Raw genomic sequence first — 16,608 nt, forward strand, 5'->3', positions numbered from 1 at the left:
CGTTTCGAAAACCATTTTGGGCATCGGGTAGTACAGTTTCAACGATTGGAGATAGTCTTTTTCTTAAAATTCTGTCATACAATTTATAACACGAATTCAGAAGGCTAATAGCTGTGTAGTTCTGGCAGTCATGACTGTTCCTTTTGTTATAAATTGGGCATACCTGGGCTACATTGCACTCTTCAGGGATGTAACTACTTTGCCAGTACATATTCATAAAATCTTATTTTTTACTGTATTTGGTGCATATTTCATCAGTTCTGTATTGGTTTTGTCACACTCTGGAGTATACCCGTTCTCGCTCGACGTTACTACATCCTACAGGTCCTCCAACGTTATTAAGTCTACCCTCCTATCAGAATCATCTGTGTATCTCTCACATACAGCCAGTGTGTTTTATAGTATCATATTCAGCTAGATTCTGTTGCTGTATTTACTTGCGGATTGACCTTATCTTCTTTGTTGAAATGTTTCATTATTTTGTATGATTTCTCTTGTCTTCCTCTTACATCAGGTTCATTATCTGTAATATATTTTTGTCATCTACGGTTCTTAACTTTTCTCACTTTGGGGAATTCAACATTGTTAAGCAGGTACGTTCCTTATCTTCAATTAGACTACATATTATACTATACCAAAATCGCTGGCCTCTTTTGAAAAAGCTTCTTTTACTTGTGCCAAGTGCTCCTGTTGCTGTGTTAATTAATGCTTTCTTTATATTTTCAGTTCCTGCTGGATGTTATCCTCTTTTATACTGAAACTTAAAATTGGTCAAGCGTTTTCTGATATAGTTGCTGGATATTCTCTTCTTGAAGTAAATTTACTTTGAATGTTGCATCAGCATTATTTTGTGCCTGTTTTGAATATATCTTCCATCTTTTAAGTAATTTTGTTTTTAAGACTACCAAGAAATGATGTAAAGAGACACATGGACCTCTGAAGACCGTTGTGTCTTGCACTGAAGACCAAGTCGTCTTATTTGCAATTAAGTAGTCTATAATCGTGGTAGAGCTTCTAGCTGATCAGGTATATTTGTGGATCTGTTTATGTCTGAAGAACATGTTTGTTATTTTGAACTCAATATTTATTCAGAAAGCCTTCAATCTATATCCATTATTATTTATTACATTTTCCTCTTCAGAACCAATATTCCTCTCGGTCAGGCCGATGTTTCTTCAGAGTTCCTGTCTCGGAGCATGGATTACGAGTAACTGATTTCGTTTCCAGTGAGATTCGCAACGGCCACATCTGTACTGGCAGATTTACGTTACTTATAGAACCTTACAGTAAAAAAAGGTTTTAAATTTGACGGATTATACAAGCTTGCTCAAAAATATGCCCATCTCAAGAAATCAAATCCACTGGTAATGGGCGTTATGAACGCCACCAATGGAACCGGAAGTCAGGAGAAGAAGGTAAAATTTCCGTGGAACACGAGACATGATAACGTAAAACGTAATGAAATATTCAATGATATAGCATAGCCTGCCTCTCAAGGCGGCACATTCCAAAATATTACCATCATCAGACTTGAAGACTACATTAGACAGAAGAGCAATACGCCAATGGGAAGACCATCATTCTCCTGCTACGTTCACCACGTTCGAAATAATTATTCTTACTGTGAATGTGATGCAGCAAGCGTAGGAAATAAGTCACATTTTTTAAATGTGAATGAATTAGCAAATTGATTTAATACAACAGTTAATCATATTTCATTAACTATTTCGAAACAATACAACACATCTTCTTCATCAAAATAATAATTTTATTTTACACCTGATTAGGAAATTTAAATGTAAATGTAACCCCCTTCTGTAATATCGTAGAAAATACCTGAAGCCGGCCGCGGCGGTCTCGCGGTTCTAGGCGCTCAGTCCGGAACCGCGCGACTGCTATGGTCGCAGGTTCGAATCCTGCCTCGGGCATGGATGTGTGTGATGTCTTTAGGTTAGTTAGTTTAAGTAGTTCTAAGTTCTAGAGGACTGATGACCACAGATGTTAAGTCCCATAGTGCTCAGAGCCATTTTTGAAAATACCTGAAACACTGAGAGATGACTATATGGTCTTCATGCCCAAAAGCAAAAACTTTTTCGTCATGCTGCGACACCTTCAGTAGGTGCACTATTAATTCTGAAATTGTTTTTTTTCTTTGGCCTTCTTTCATTACCGATCCGGGGTCGATCTGTTAATCTGGATTTTGCATGTTTGTATCACAGAGTCGGTCGCTGCCCTTTTTCCTCCCTTTTCTCTCCTCTCCCCTCCCCTCCCCTCCTTCACCGAAATTGTGTACCCCTTGTGTTTGCGCCCGCTGTTAGCCATGATGTTCAAGTGTGAAAACTTCATACACGTGATTGTGAGTCCTGTAAATGAGGCGGGATTTAGGTACCAGCCGGTATTGCCCTTGCTGAATGTGGGAAAACGCCTAAAAACCGCATATAAGGCTGACGGATTGCAAACGTTTCTAGCGCATCTCCCCGAATCCAGAAAGCTACTATCTACCGCGCTCGGGTGTTCAGGTGGTTCTTACTCTGAAATTAACGTTAACATTAAGCAGTCAGAGCTACGAAGTGTTTTCCTTTCATCATTTACACGCTATCCAAATTTATATGTAGTATTATTTTATGTTACGTTGGACAAATTGTAGATTTGTAATTTTCAGTGCTGGCCAAAGTCGGCAGTCGTCTTCACCCAACGGGACGCACATTCTTCCCCGATGAACGACCTAACTGCCATGGAAACAGTATTCCCGCTTCCAAAATATTTCCTTCAAATAGTGCTGCACAGTTTGTGTTTCCTAAGGACGGCCCTACTAAGTTACCATTACCCGACTAATGTGTGTATATTTACGGACAACCAGTGTCGGACAAGTAAACATCTTCAAGTCACCCACGTATTAACAAAAGTATATAAGAAAACTGATTTTGTCCATTATAATTTTTTTAATCTCGTGACTGTGAAAGCAATGGGTTCGTTTGTAAACAACTTTTTGCTGCCAGTCACGATTTTCTTTTATTTATGTTTTACGTGACGCATTTCGGAAAATGATTCCTATTTTCAAGTGTGTGTTTGTATTATAACATTTTTTTCGTAATGCTCTCGATGCGTGAGTTTCTGCTTTGTTTTGTTGCCTGTACTGCAATTTATAAAATACGCGCAATTTTTAGTTAATTACTGATTTTTATATGTAGTTAGTGATGAAATTTGTAAGAACTTGTACTTACAGTTTTCTTATGGTCCATTTGTGCTGAGTCTCAGACATATTCAACATCTTTCACAACTTTCAGCGCACAGTACACATAGGCAATAACTTACATAAACGAAGAGTTACAAACTCGTCTTTAGATGTAGTTGATAGAGGTAATGTTATAGATCCTACACAGATATGCTATTGAACAGGAGGTTATTCAAAATGGTTCACACGGCTCTGAGCACTATGGGACTTAATATCTGAGGTCACCAGTCCCCTAGACTTAGAACTACTTAAAGCTAAGGACATCACACACATCCATGCCCGAGGCAGGATTCGAAACTGCGACCGTAGCAGTCGCGCGGTTCCGGACTGAAGCGCCTAGAACCGCTCGGCCACACGGGCCGGCTCAGGAGGTTATTATCTTAAGAATATGGATTTACTTGCATCTGGTTTACAACGGTGTTTATTTCTGTGTGTTGCTACTTTTATTTAAGTACATTGTCGAAGCATCTGAGAAAATTCATTGATTCACTTTCAAGTTTTTCGTTTAGCATTTTCTCTTCATATTTCCTGTAATGTGAGTATACATCACCAATTCTTCTAACAAATCCATTTCTTGTCCTGTTAAATAGTAAATACATATTGTTCAGATAAATACCTTCTGTACAAAAGCATGTCTGTGGAGGACCTGTAACATTATCTCTGTCAACCACATCCAAAAACTTCTTTTTAAATATTTTTTTATGTAAGTTATTCCCTATGTGTACTGTGCACTGAAAGTTGTGAGACTCTGCACAAATGGACCATTCGAAAACGGTAAGTAAAAATTCTTCCAAATTTCATCACTAACTACATATAAAAATCAATAACTAAATAGAAATTGCACCCGTTTTTTATAATGCAGTAAAGTCAATAAAACAAATCAGAACGTCACACTTCGAAAGCGTTCCGATAAAATGGCACAACACAAAAAAATATACACTTGAAAATCGGAATCATTGCCGAAAACGCGTCGTGTAAAACACAAAGAAACGAAAATCGTTACTGATAGCAGAAAATTATTTATAAACAAACCCATTGTTTAAGAAATAATGACGAATGATCGGTTATGTTAGATACTGACTGATACCATTACATCAGGTTCACTTTCAGTAAAGGTGGATTGTTTCAGACACCGCATATTTTGTAGAAAATCCAGTGTTAAAATATGCAGTAAGTTTCTTTTGCCTCGTATTTTTATAGAACGTTTACTGTAGTAACCGATGAATTCTATCCTTCTTTCTATTGTGTAAACTAAATTAGCTAAACTTTACCTTATTATTTCATATAACCTGCTGAGTCGTCATGTAGCTTATATGTTACATCTAACTTTATTTTTCTCTAGCTTTAACTAAACTTACTGTGCCTGGCTGTAGAGTTTACTTTAGGCCACGTGTACATTACCTGTTTTGGTTAGTGCAAGCTCCCTGTAGTTTTCTGGATCTGATTGAAGAAAGCTTTTTATCACAGTATTAGGACAGCTTCGAGAAATAAAGACAATCTCTGCCTGTTTTTACTAATTTTGTGTAAGAATGTTCCTACAATAAGCTGTAGTATGGTAATATACCCTGCGCTGTCAGGTAAGTGATTGTTTACATTTTCTTCGATGTGGTACTGGCTCTACATGACTACCAGGTGTGAATATCGCATATTATTGGATCAAAACCAGCTGTAAACTGCTTGATCAGCTCAGTAATATACCTCATCCTGTTCAAGTATTCATCGATATTTACACCGAAAAATTTGGAGCATCTATCCTGTTTACAGACTCTTCTTCATGTGCCATCAATTGATGGCATGACTTTAATGGCTGTACAGAGCTGAACATAGTGTTTTTCTAAAAATCAGAATACAGAACGCCGGCCGTTGTGGCCGAGCGGTTCTAGGCGCTACAGTCCGGAACCGCGCGACTGCTACGGTCGCAAGTTCGAATCCTGCCTCGGGCATGGATGTGTGTGATGTCCTTAGGTTAGTTAGGTTTAAGTAGTTCTAAGTTCTATGGGACTGATGAGATCAGATGTTAAGTCCCATAGTGCTTAGAGCCATTTGAACCATTTGAGGACAGAGAAACACCAAAACAATTCTTCGAAAAACGTCATTAATAACAAATTTTGTTGTAAGTCGTTTTAGGAGCAGAATGATAGACTCCATCACTCATGCGACCTTCGCATTCACCCGACTGGAATATGATGGAGTTTTTGTGGAGCGTTCTGCATGAGTAACCCCATTATCGATTTCCTCTATAAAGAACACTTTCTCAATCAGCTGTCAAGCTGTCGGAGGAGCAAACACACGTTGTTGTGATGTTACTGTTTTAGTGCACGACTTGTACCCGCCCATCCTACGCCGGATACTGGCTTCAAGTCTCAAAGGAGAAGAGTAGATACCATACGGACAATAACTTCGTCCGTTTTCAAATACGTTCATATTGTTTTGTCAAACGATAGTTCTCCGTGAATTTCAGTTACATCCACCCATATAAGCTTACATTATCCGGAATTTTCCGAAGCTACGAGTGTTGTGCGTAAAATATTTCATAGTAAGTCAGAGTTCGTGATTTAGTGACTGCAACAGACATTATAGCTAACTTATCGTCAAATTTTGTTTCCACCTTCAACAGGAGTGCATATTGTCTGAATTTATCGTAAATTAACGGTATTCTCCATTGTAAGCTCGAAAAACGTTTCGCGAAGTTAGTTACTTTTATCCCAGGTGTTCGTTCTGCCTTTAAGAGAAATCTCATTTGCTGTACTAATCGCTTCACTTTTTAACGGATATTAAGGATAATTTTAGCGTTAAATATCCAGAAAAAATGGTTCAAATGGCTCTGAGCACTATGGGACTCAACTGCTGAGGTCATTAGTCCCCTAGAACTTAGAACTAGTTAAACCTAACTAACCTAAGGACATCACAAACATCCATGCCCGAGGCAGGATTCGAACCTGCTACCGTAGCGGTCTTGCGGTTCCAGACTGCAGCGCCTTCAACCGCACGGCCACTTCGGCCGGCAAATATCCAGAAATTAGAAGAGAAACAGCAGGCTTAATTTAGAGTTTTTTGTTTACTGTTCTGTAATACATCACACAGACCGCAGTGCAGCCACACTGAGAATGATGTTATCGAACACGGGACGAGATAAGTTAGTAAGCAGCTGGAAATTGCCCTGACTATTGTCAAATGATTGGAAGCCGCTGAGAAAGGATACGAGGCGGGAGCTCCCGAGAATGGTATACTAGTGGCACCAAATGTACTTCAAGTACTAACATCTCCTGTGGGCCCTGTCTCCTCCAGGAGTCTGACGCCGTGACTAAAATTTCAGCATGAGACCTGCTCAAAATCTTCAGGTGCCATTGGCCAATGTTAGTGTGAGACACCAGGAAGGGCGTCTCCAGAATCGGTGGGCTGACAGAGGGTCTATTTTCACCACTGTTGAGTGAAGTGTTGTACTGTGAGGCTGCCGAAGTTAAAGTTTGTTGGCACTTGCTCATTCGCGCTTTGGCATGACAGTTTAACATCCCGTTGGTCTCTTTCCATTACTACCAACGTTGTCTGAAGATAAACAGCTGATCAACTGAAACATTCGATACCACTTCGCCAACCCGCAGCCAGACTCTCACCTTCCAACTTAACCTAGACCTCAGTCCGCAGCTCGTGGTCGTGCGGTAGCGTTCTCGCTTCCCACGCCCCGGTTCCCGGGTTCGATTCCCGGCGGGATCAGGGATTTTTCTCTGCCTCGTGATGACTGGGTGTTGTGTGCTGTCCTTAGGTTAGTTAGGTTTAAGTAGTTCTAAGTTCTAGGGGACTGATGACCATCGATGTTACGTCCCATAGTGCTCAGAGCCATAACCTAGACCTCAGTCTACGCTACAGATCGATCTGTCAGCGCAGCCTAGCGTTCCAGTAACTACTACAGAGGCGAAAGATGAGTTGTCAGTGTACTGTTAGCATTGTGCCTTAGCAGGTCAGATGCCAAATCCTCATTACATTACAGAACAGAGCTGATATCTGGTATCGGGAGAATCAGTTCACCCGCGAGTGCTGGTGATCCGGCGAAATATTAAAGGATTTAGCTACCTCATGAAACGCTACAACCGAAAACCTCAACGAAGTTGGTCACTCTAAGTTAACGTTAAACAGCACGTAAATTACTAGTGACGTACTTCACAGAATCGTAATAACGGCTTTTTCAGCAGGTCGGACATTTTGTGGCATTTAAATTTCCACATGATAATGACCGTACAGCTGGAATTATGATTTTGCAAAATAAATGAACAGCAATTTACAGTAGAATGGCTGATATTTCTCTCAAAAAGTTCTAAATTACTGTGTTTCCACACCAAGAAAATATCATCACATTGCTTTTCTCAGCATCATTTTTTCTCTCCATGGGATATTTCTCAGCATAACAATATTGCTATTCGTCCGTCCAGCACAGCAGACCAGAATACCTATGAAAATTTTTTTTTAAATGCAAGTTTAGAACCAATGTATTTCATCGATTAACCTAGTCTACTGTTGGACTGACAATGGTCGGCCTTGCAGCCATCCCTGGTAACGCTAGGGTAACTGCAGAGTGTCTGCCACTTAATCTCCAAACCTTTTCTCTCTTTGTCTCTCTCTCTTTCTCCTATTCAGTCCAACCCTTTCTTGCTGTTTAGGGCGGATTAAACCGGCGCTAAGATTCGATTAAAAAGTTTTGTTTGGGCCCGGTTCGCCCGGTGCCGTCTCCGGGCCGTTCGGTTGTTAGGCGCGTGTTAAATTGAGAAGTTGGCAGCCCTGGGCGTCGCATGCAAGCCGGGCCCCGGGGCGCGCGGCACGCCCGCTTCGCCGTAATGGGCCCTAATGCCGCCAACTTAGCTAAATTAAAACTTTCCGAAACGGCTCTTCCTTAATGTGTTCCGTCTTGAAACTTGCGAGCTCCCGGGAGCGGCGCGGCGCCCCGGCTCGCCTGCAATCCCTCCAGCCGCCCAAGTTGCTGCCTCGGCTTCCTTAATAACATATCTCACCGCGCCGGCGCGCCCCGGGCGCGCGCGCGTACGCTCTCGAACCTCTGCCTGAAGATAGCGCAGCCGTGTTGCGTCGAAACGTTCCGACATATCCGCAGTTCGCAAATGAAAATACAGGATGTACCAGAAGACTTTCCCTGTTTGCAAACATGCATAAGGCAGAAAATATGACACATGAAGACATAACTTTTACATTGAAGCGTAGATAACATACGTTTTTGCGTACACACACACACACACACACACACACACACACACACACACACACACACATACATACATTCAGTTAATAAATTTCAATGTGTGCTCCTTTAGTTATCCGAAAGATATCCATGTGATATTCCAATTCCACGTATGTGTTGGACAACATTTCGTGAGGGATAGATGTTATGACTTCAGTAATTCTGAGCCATAATGCTGCCATGTCGTTCATTGGTGCTGGTACACCCGGTCCTTGACCTAACCCCAAACGAAGAAGTCCAGTGGAATTACGTCCGTTGATCGTGGAGGCCAATTGATGGGACCACCACGCCCGATCCATTTTCCCGGAAATGTTGTGTCCAAATAGGCACAACATTTAACTCCCAATGAGGTGGCGCACCATCTTATTGGGCAATTAAGACCGGAATGCCCTGAACCTGTAGCACAACAAGTAACTGCAACATGGCAAGATACGTAGATCTATTGGCTGTAACTGTCGTTTCGTTGAAGAAAGAAGATCCTATCATTTTATTACGCGTAAGATTTGGACCCATCGTCAAGGGGTAGAGTCTTTGATTTATAATCCAAACGTCTGAGGTTCGAATACCGCCACTGTTCAAATTTTGATTAATAATCAGTATTGGCGGCCGAAGACTTCCGGCGTAAGGAGGTCACCCTCGTTCTCCGAACGGCCTGAGCGAGGCATGTCATCGCCAGTTCCTGTCTCTCTGTATCTCCTCCGTGTCCGAACAAAATCGCTTTGGTTCACTCCGAGACGCCTGGACACTTCCCTTTGTTGAGAGCCCTTCCTGGCACAAAGTAATAATGCGGACGCGATCGAACCGCGGTATTGACCGTCTAGGCATGGTTAAACTACAGACAACACTAGCCATGTACCTCCTTCCTGGTGGAATGACTGGAACTGATCGGCTGTCAGACCCCATCCGTCTAATAGGCGCTGCTCGCGCATGGTTGTTTACATCTTTGGGCCGGTTTAGTGACATCTCTGAACAGCCAAAGGGAGTGTGTCTGTGATACAATATCCACAGTCAACGTCTGTCTTCAGGAGTTCTGGTAACCGGGGTGATGCAAAACTTTTTTCGAGTTGTGTAGTATCACCTTTAGGCATGCGCCTGCACGCCATAGATGGAGCAATAATGGAATCGGTCGATCATGCAGAGACTGACTTTGCGCATGCGTCTCCGATCCACTTTTAGATACAAGGTTAACGATGTGTACTAGCAGTCTCCAGTCTAAACCATTCACCTGAAGGTGGCTGAATGGTTTTCAGACGAAATATTGTGGCGAGAGGTCGGCGTCATCCGTCTGCAATCCCTGGAATAGTCTTCACGCCTGAAAAACTTCAAGAATCACAATTTTGTCGCCTGCAAAAGGAAGTAATCCTTCTTGTTGTATGTTAGATAGAAGGTCGTTTACATAGATTAGAAATAATAGCGGAGCTAAGTTGCAGCCTTGTGAAGCCCCGTAAGGGATTTCTCCACATTCAGAGGAACCAGTGCCATAAAACCACTTGGAGAGTATTGTGATTCACACAGTCAAACGCCTTATATTAGTCACACAAAATACCAACCGGTACTAATATGTTGTTTATGGTTCTAAAATTTGATGAGCGAGTGTGTGAACGGTATTCTCAGTTGACCAACTCGTATGATACCCAACTGTGATTTACCGAGTATATTATTGCTGCACAGGTGGGAAATCATCCTACAGTGTTCGGGAAGTTATTGTGCAGTTATACCGTACGTTGAAAATGACGTACACGGAGGCTACGCAAGTCTGAACCCGCTCACTTTTATTGGAAAACACTTCGTGCAGATGTGTTTGTGATATGCTTCTCACGTACGCAGATATTTAAGCTTCATAAGCCGCGAAGCGTGCATGGGAAATTGCGATACACTACAGATTTTGCTGCTCTCTAAAGATAATAGTCCGGTGGAGCAAGGTTCGGCGAACTAGGGTGACATAGGTTTTTCGAGATAACACGTTCATCCAACCCCCACCCCTATCCCCCCAAAAAAGATACCGCTTAATGTTGATAGTAGTAACATCTTGTTGAAACTGTGAGTATTTGATTTCGTCTTCCTTTAGATGACTAGTGAAATCGTGGATCATTAAAGAATAACATTCACTGCTCGCGGTTTCTTCAAAAAATAAAGGATATCTGGATACTGTTACCCACACTGTAGTTTTTTAAGCATGCAGTAGCTTGTAAACATCGACATCTTAATGTAGCAAAACACGCGCATTCTCAGCTGACCATGTAGATGAGGAAGAATAGTCAGCCTACAACCTTCCTTAGGAAACTTCAGTTATGACTGTGATTTTACTCGATGTCAAGGAGCTGTCTATTATTCTCTGAAATTTTTAAGGAGAGGTCTATTTATGGGATCACGAAAGAAAATTCATAAACCAATAATAACTTCACTAGTGAGTCGGCTATTAACAGTACATTCAAAATCTGCAGTGATTTGTTTGTATTGTTAGTTATCTGGAGTCTCATTCTGTGTTCGTCGCTACACATTACGAACATGGCCTGGGTCTTGTTTCGCATGGTTGCTTATGCTGAAGGACTATGATTCAATTACCTGACAGGCGTTCTTTATTCTGGTTTTCCTGGGCTACCCCAAATCATTTATGGTATACGAGGTAATCATACAGATTTATTTATCACTTCGAAAAACTAAAGACATGTAAATAACTTCCTTGTTGCTGCTGCATGTCAGCCCACTCGAAATGTGAAACTTGGCTGTACCATTTTGTTTATAGCAGTGTGCCACTTTACTACAGTGCGATTAAACTATAACAGCACTTTAGATACGTACCTACAAACAAATAAAAATTAATTTTATTTTTTCGAGGTAGTAAATCGATCTCCATGGCTGTCCCCCGTAGTCCTTGAACACTACATCAAGCTATGACAACATATCTTATGCCCTGACTGATTAACTTGACTTCGATAAATCAGTACATTCTCGCCTTACCTTCCTCCAGCGTTTCTTTCTTCCTCAGTTTAGCGACTGAGGGGGAATCACGAAGGTAATCCCACTGGGCTCAGTTTTGTGGCCACTCACATTACTTACAAATATGGATGGTATTTCACCCAACATTCATCAGTCAGAATTGGTACTTTTTGCAGACTATACTTGTATTACAATAAATACCTTTAGTGAAAAAGCAAGGGAATAGATTTTAATCTTATTTATTCGAATAATTATTGAGTGGGTCTCTGAGAATGGACTCTGCGTTAATTTTCAAGTGACACACTATACTCTGGTGTGTGCAAATAATACAGTAATACTCAAGAGTAGAAGATAAATGAGAATCAGTAAAGGGAGTAAAATACACCAATTTTTTCGGATATACATATCGATGAAAACTTTAACTGTAAAAACGGAAGAAACATATTGATGAGTTTCTCAAAGAATTAAGTTCATCTACTTTGTAACCTACCCACCATTTTATTCAGCTTGTACATTAAGGAAGTAGTAAAGGAAACTGAAGAAAAATGTAGAGTAGGAATTACAATTAAGGGACAAGAAATAAAAACTTTGAGCTTTGTCGATGCCATTATAATTGTGTCAGACATAGCAAAGGTCTTGGAAGAGCAGCTGACCGGAATAGACTATAACTTGGAAGGAGGATACAAGATGAAATCAATAAAAGCAAAACAAGGACAGTTAAACTAGGCGATGCTAAGGGCATTAGCAAGCAAAGAAAGGAAGCAGAAAGGTGGAGGGAGTATATAGAGGGTCTATACAAGGGCAATGTACTTGAGGACAATATTATGGAAATGGAAGAGGATATAGATGAAGATGAAATGGAAGGTACGATACTGCGTGAAGAGTTTGACAGAGCACTGAAAGACCTGAGTCGAAGCAAGGCCCTTGGAGCAGACAACATTCCATTAGAACTACTGACGGCATTGGGAGAGCCAGTCCTGACAAAACTCTACCATCTGGTGAGCAAGATGTATGAGACAGGCGAAATACCCTCAGACATCAAAAAGAATATAATATTTCCAATCCCAAAGAAATCAGGTGTTGACAGATGTGAAAATTACCGAACAATCAGTTTAATAAGTCACAGCTGCAAAATACTAACGCGTATTCTCTACAGACGAATGGAAAAACTGGTAGAAGCTGACCTCGGGGAAGATCAGTTTGGATTCCGTAGAAATATTGGAACACGTGAGGCAATACTGACCCTACGACTTATCTTCGAAGCTGGATTAAGGAAAGGCAAACCTACGTTTCTAGCATTTGTAGACTTAGAGAAAGCTTTTGACAATGTTGACTGGAATAATCTCTTTCAAATTCTAAAGGTGGCAGGGGTAAAATGCAGGGAGCGAAAGGCTATTTACAATTTGTACAGAAACCAGATGGCAGTTATAAGAGTCGAGGGACATGAAAGGGAAGCAGTGGTTGGGAAGGGAGTGAGACAGGGTTGTAGCCTCTCCCCGATGTTATTCAATCTGTATATTGAGCAAGCAGTAAAGGAAACAAAAGAGAAATTCGGAGTAGGTATTAAAATTCATGGAGAAGAAATAAAAACGTTGAGGTTCGCCGATGACATTGTAATTCTGTCAGACACAGCAAAGGACTTGGAAGAGCAGTTGAACGGAATGGACAGTGTCTTGAAAGGAGGATATAAGATGAACATCAACAAAAGCAAAACGAGGATAATGGAATGTAGTCGAATCATGTCGGGTGATGCCGAGGGAATTAGATTAGGAAATGAGGCACTTATAGCAGTAAAGGAGCTTTGCTATTTGGGGAGCAAAGTAACTGATGATGGTCGACGTAGAGAGGATGTCAAATGTAGACTGGCAATGGCAAGGAAAGCGTTGCTGAAGAAGAGAAATTTGTTAACATCGAGTATAGATTTAAGTGTCAGGAAGTCGTTTCTGAAAGTACTTGTGTGGAGTGTAGCTATGTATCGAAGTGAAACATGGACGATAACTAGTTTGGACAAGAAGAGAATAGAAGCTTTAGAAGTGTGGTGCTACAGAAGAATGCTGAAGGTTAGATGGGTAGACCATATAACTTATGAGGAGGTATTGAATAGGATTGGGGAGATGAGGAGTTCGTGGCACAACTTGACTAGAAGATGGGACCGGTTGGTAGGACATGTTCTGAGCCACCAAGGGATCACCAATTTAGTATTGGAGGGCAGCGTGGAGGGTAAAAATCGTAGAGGGAGACGAAGAGATGAATACACTAAACAGATTCAGAAGGATGTAGGTTGCAGTATGTACGGGGAGATGAAGAAGCTTGCACAGGATAGAGTAGCATGGAGAGCTGCATCAAACGAGTCTCAGGACTGAAGACCACAACAACAACAAGGGCATTATGTTAGGAAAGGAGACTCTTAAGGTAGTATATTGGTTTTGCTATTTGGGCAGCAAAACAACAGATGATGGCCGAAGTAGAGAGGATATAAAATGTAGGCTGGCAATGGCAAGAAAAGGCAGTTCTGAAGAAGAGAAATGTGTTAGCATCGAACATAGATACAAGTGACAAGAAGTCTCTTCTGACAGTTTAGCCATGTATGGAAATAAATCATGGACGGTACACAGTTTAGGCAAAAACAGAATAGAAGCTTTCGAAATGTGGTGCTACAGAAAAATGTTTACGATTAAATGGATAGGTCAGGGAGCTAATGAAGAGGTACAGAATAGAATTGGGGAGACTAGAAGTTGTTGCACAAGGTGACCAAAAGAAGGGATCACTTGGTACGACACATTCTGAAACACCAAAGCATCACCAATTTCGTATTCGAGGGAAGTGTGAGGATGTGGGGGAGGGGTGGCTAAAATCGTAGAGGGAGACCAAAGGATGAGTACAGTAAGCAGATACAGATGATAGTAGGTTGCACTAATTATTTGGAGATGATGAGGATGGGACAGGCTGGAGCACGTTGGGCAGCTGCATCAAACCAGCCTTCAGACTGAAGACAACAACAACAACTACTACTACTACTACTACTACTACTACTACTTTTGTTCACGGTATAGTTTCTAGCCTTTGAATACCAGCGAATTAGGCTCCTATATGTTGTATATTTACACTCAGTAGTGCGTTACGGAAAAATTGTACGGGGTAACTCATCATTAGAAGGAAAAAATTGGTTTCACAAAAGTGAACAGTGAGTATAACATATAGTCTAATAAAATTCCTCATCAATAATCCTCCACAATTTGAGGAGAATAGCGATATCCATACATAAACCAGTAGAAGAAAAAATTACCTCTGTTACTCATTGCTGAAGTTGTCAGAGGCTCATGGAGTTCAATATGCATCAACAAAATGATTGCTCATTTACCGAGAGACTTAAAATGTCTGACACATAGTAAAGCAAGTTTTAAATCTAACCTACAATTATTTGTTCTGGACAAATCCTTCCACTTCGTTTATTGAAAAATTAGCAGTCTGTTTAAAACAAAAAATTGTATTAAATATATTTGCAAGAGTGGAACAGAATAATATCTCCGTTAATGTCAAATTTAAGCCAGGTGCCATTTAAGAACTTGTTGATTGCTGAATGGAATGGTTCAAATGGCTCTGAGTGCTATGGGACTCAACATCTGAGATCAGTCCCCTAGAAATTAGAACTACTTGAATCTAACTACCATAAGGACAGCACACACATCCATGCCCGAGACAGGATTCGAATCTGTGACCGGAGCGGTCGCGCGTTTCCAGACTGAAGCGCCTAGAACCGCCACATCGGCCGTTAGACACAATCTGTAAACGGGCTCATTTCACACCATTTCGATAAAAATAACTTTCCAAGTGATCAATGGAACCAGTAATTAAATAATCTTCTCTTCTCCATACGCAGCGTTTGTATCACTACGAAACCATAATTAGTTCTCAAGGGATGCGGCTGATGAAGGAAACGAAGACAAGGACTGTTTAAAAAGCTATTCGACAGCGATGGTGAGTGAAGCCGATTACTTGTCGGCTGCTATTGCCGCCGACATTGCCAGGGTCTTATCACCAAAATCTTGACATCAACCGGCGACGCCTTCGAACCCTCTCGTCCCGGGCAGAGCAATTTGTCGGCAGTAACGGCCGCTTCTCCCCCCCTTCTGTCGCGCCCACGACGCCGGCCTAAGTGCCCCCTTTGTGCCCCGTCCGTTTACAGAGATTTGTCGCTGAATTTACAGCCACATCGCAAACCCGACTGCCGGTCAGGCGAAAGGGCTCTACCCGGAGATTGCAGCGGGACGGAAGGGCCCGCCACCGCTCGCCCTAGTAAGCCGTCACTCGGCGCCCTTGCAGTGTAAACACCCCCTCACCCCCTTATCAGGCTCTGGGAACTGCTTGCCTACCCTTCTAGAGGATCGCTGTCACAGCTCCACCCGGCGTTCAGCTCGTCACAAAAATACGACTGTGTCGTCCTGGGCCCCGCTGCGTTTCGTCGTTGTATAGAGCTCATCTCACTTTAAGTAATGCAGAAGTGATGGGCAGCCACATTGGCTAGCTGTTACCTCAGTTCGTGTTGAGTAATATAATACATGCCTCCTTGGAACTTCTGCATGTTAACTCAAACGTTCGATTCCTTATCAACAGTAGCCAGATCTGGATTAATTTTCATACTTCATTACTAATTTCTCACCTGGACGTATCTCTGAATAAATCTGATTACGGAAAAGATTATTTTTCTGTGAATATGTTATTATTATTATTATTATTATTATTATTATTACACATTTTCCCTCCAGGACAGCGATTAACTTGAATGTTACATGATTTTTCATTTTTTTCTTGTTTTCTTCTTTTTCTCTTTCCAATACCTCGTCATTCTTCGCCTGTATTACTTTTTCCTTTGCTCGGTTCATATTTTGCCTGTGTTCTTTCTTTCCTCTACTTCAAAATTTCGTGTACACAATTTTGCTTCTAAATTTGTCTTCTTCATTTATCATTTCAATATTAATCCCTGCTTGTTTTAGGTCTTCTTCTATTTCTTGAAACCAACTGGTTTTTTTTATGCAACTGTTTATTACATCAGACATTCTCTTTATTAGTCTGTTGTTATTCATTCTACGTATGCGTCCGTAGATATTTGTTGGCGTTTCCTGATCGTGTCTGTGAGCCTATCTGTGTGTTCACATAACTCTTTGGTCGATCTCTACATCCATATACC

Source organism: Schistocerca piceifrons, chromosome 10 (genome assembly GCF_021461385.2).
Source record: "Schistocerca piceifrons isolate TAMUIC-IGC-003096 chromosome 10, iqSchPice1.1, whole genome shotgun sequence".
Lineage (NCBI taxonomy): Eukaryota > Metazoa > Arthropoda > Insecta > Orthoptera > Acrididae > Schistocerca > Schistocerca piceifrons.